Here is a 2,339-nt window from a genome sequence, read left to right on the forward strand (position 1 = left end):
TTCTGCAGGCTTTTAAAATGCCTCTTATTACCTCCGTCGCATCTTGCACAGGACTGGAAACACAGAAGTTAGCATATAATATTTGGTTCCTGACTCACCCATCTGCTAATACATTTATTTAAAAATCAAAGCATCAGTGTGAGTGTCCTATAAATAGCACAGAAGATAAAGTACATGTGGGGATATCGAGTATGAAAAACAGCTCTTCTGTTTTTGAAAGTAAAAAGCATGATCCCATAGAGATTAAGTCAGTCAACCTACCTGGTTGCTTCAATTCTGATGGTATTTTCTGAATATTTTCCAGTCAGAAAGCTGACTCACTGGCACAAGTTACCACAGGCTAGTGGAGTTTTGTTTTACTAACAAAGTCTAAAGGTAAAGTTACAAGGAAATATAAAGAATATGTTTACTGATCTAAAATGTGGAAATCTTGGTCCGAATTGAGGTTGCTTTGTAGGCTATCTCACTCAGGCTGAAACGGAGCTGTTGCCTTCATTTCTCCCAGAGAAGCCAGATACCAATTAAGTGGACAAGCCTTCCTGGGAATCCCACAAGATCACATTGATTAGGAGGAAAAAAGCAAAACCTCAACTTTTGTCTCCAAGCGCCACCATCTTTCCACATACCATAGCATGCTGACACTGAGAAAGAAAGTAAATGAACCAAAAACTACAGGTAGGAGATGAGAGGATGAGTTTCCAGTCCAGGTGACCCTACCTGAAGTCTACCCACTTGACACTATGGACCACTAAAGAAAAGGAAGAAAGTAGCTCAACTGTCAACATTCTTCAAAACACAGATAGATATGAAAGGCCTTGATTAATACCATAGAGTATAAGGGGCTCATCCAAAACTCAACAACCAAAAATAACTTAATAGTTTACCTTTTACACTATTCCTTACACTTGTAGTCAATCAAAATTAGAATGCACACTTGGTCAACCTGTTCTCATGAGTGTTTTCTCATGTTTTCTTTTTACTTCCACCCTGAGTTCATTTCCTTCCTCCACAACTTCCCTGTGGCATTTTTCACCCCTGCATTTCTGATCATGTAGATGCTGGGGGTCAGCATGGGGGTGACACCCGTGTAGAACACAGCCTCCGGTTTGTCCTCAGTGAAGGTGGAGAAGGGCCGCATGTAGAGGAAGACAGTGGGTCCAAAGCACAAGATGACCACTGTGATGTGAGAGGCACAGGTAGAGAGGGCTTTGCGCCTCCCCTCTGCAAAGTGGTTCCTTAAGTGGACCAGGATGATGATATAGGAGGACACCAAGAGGAGGAAGGAGAGATTAGTCCACCATCAGCCAACACATAACCCCCTCCACAGAAGTGTCAGCAGGGCAAGCCTGAATAAGGGATGCAAGCACAGAGGCCTTGGTCAATCACATTGGGGCCACAGGAGGGCAACTGAACAGTGACAGTGATCTAGACCATGGGGTAAAAATGCTCTTTAGCCAGGCACCAGCAGCAGAAGATGACACACAGGCCGACTCGTGATGGTTGTATAGTGAAGGGGTTTGCAGATGGCCACATAGCGCTCATAGGCTATTACCGTGAGCCGGAATTGCTCAGTAACTACAAAGAAGTGGAAGAAGACCTGAGCCACACAGCCCTCCAGAGAGACGGTTTTAATCTTGGCAAATACTAAGCCTGTGGTGAATTTAGGGATGACAGTAGAGGAGTAACTGATCTCCACCAGCTGAGGAAGAAGCACATGGGGGACACAGACTCTTACTAATGTTGACCATCGGAACAACAAGGCCATTGCCCACCACTGTGTTACTTCACTAAATAACAAGGAACTATGTTGCATTTAAATAAGTGACCCTAATAAAGATATACACAATAACACGTATCAAATGAAATCTTAAGAAAGTGATAAAAACAAATGAAGTTTTGACATGGTAGGAACATAGGAAAGGTAAATTATGATTGAGTCTCTAACAGATGGGTGTGTGAAGTTTGAAAATAGACCCTCATATAGATCAGGTTCTAATCCCTGGAACCTGTTAGTGCCTCCTTATTTGGAAAATGATTATTTGGAGATGTGATTAGGTTAAGGATGCTGAGCTGAGGAGATTATCCTGGATTATCTCATTGCTTTTTTTTTTTTTTTTTTTTTTTTTAAGTCAATAAAATTTTTTTTTTTTTTAATTTATTGGGGTGACAATTGTTAGTAGAATTACATAGATTTCAGTTGTGCAATTCTGTATCACATCATCCATAAATCACACTGTGTGTTCACCACCCAGAGTCAGCTCCCCTTCCATCACCGTACATTTGATCCCCCTCACCCTCATCCCCCACCCCCCAACCCCCTTACTCTCTGGTAACCACCA

At 42.2% G+C, this 2,339-nt stretch overlaps 1 pseudogene; it reads right to left on the reverse strand.

The window, feature by feature from the left end:
- Positions 1-976: 976 nt before the first annotated feature.
- LOC117029636 (olfactory receptor 4B1-like) lies at positions 977-1,765 on the reverse strand (annotated as a pseudogene).
- Positions 1,766-2,339: the final 574 nt, after the last annotated feature.

Source organism: Rhinolophus ferrumequinum, chromosome 11 (genome assembly GCF_004115265.2).
Source record: "Rhinolophus ferrumequinum isolate MPI-CBG mRhiFer1 chromosome 11, mRhiFer1_v1.p, whole genome shotgun sequence".
Classification (NCBI taxonomy): domain Eukaryota; kingdom Metazoa; phylum Chordata; class Mammalia; order Chiroptera; family Rhinolophidae; genus Rhinolophus; species Rhinolophus ferrumequinum.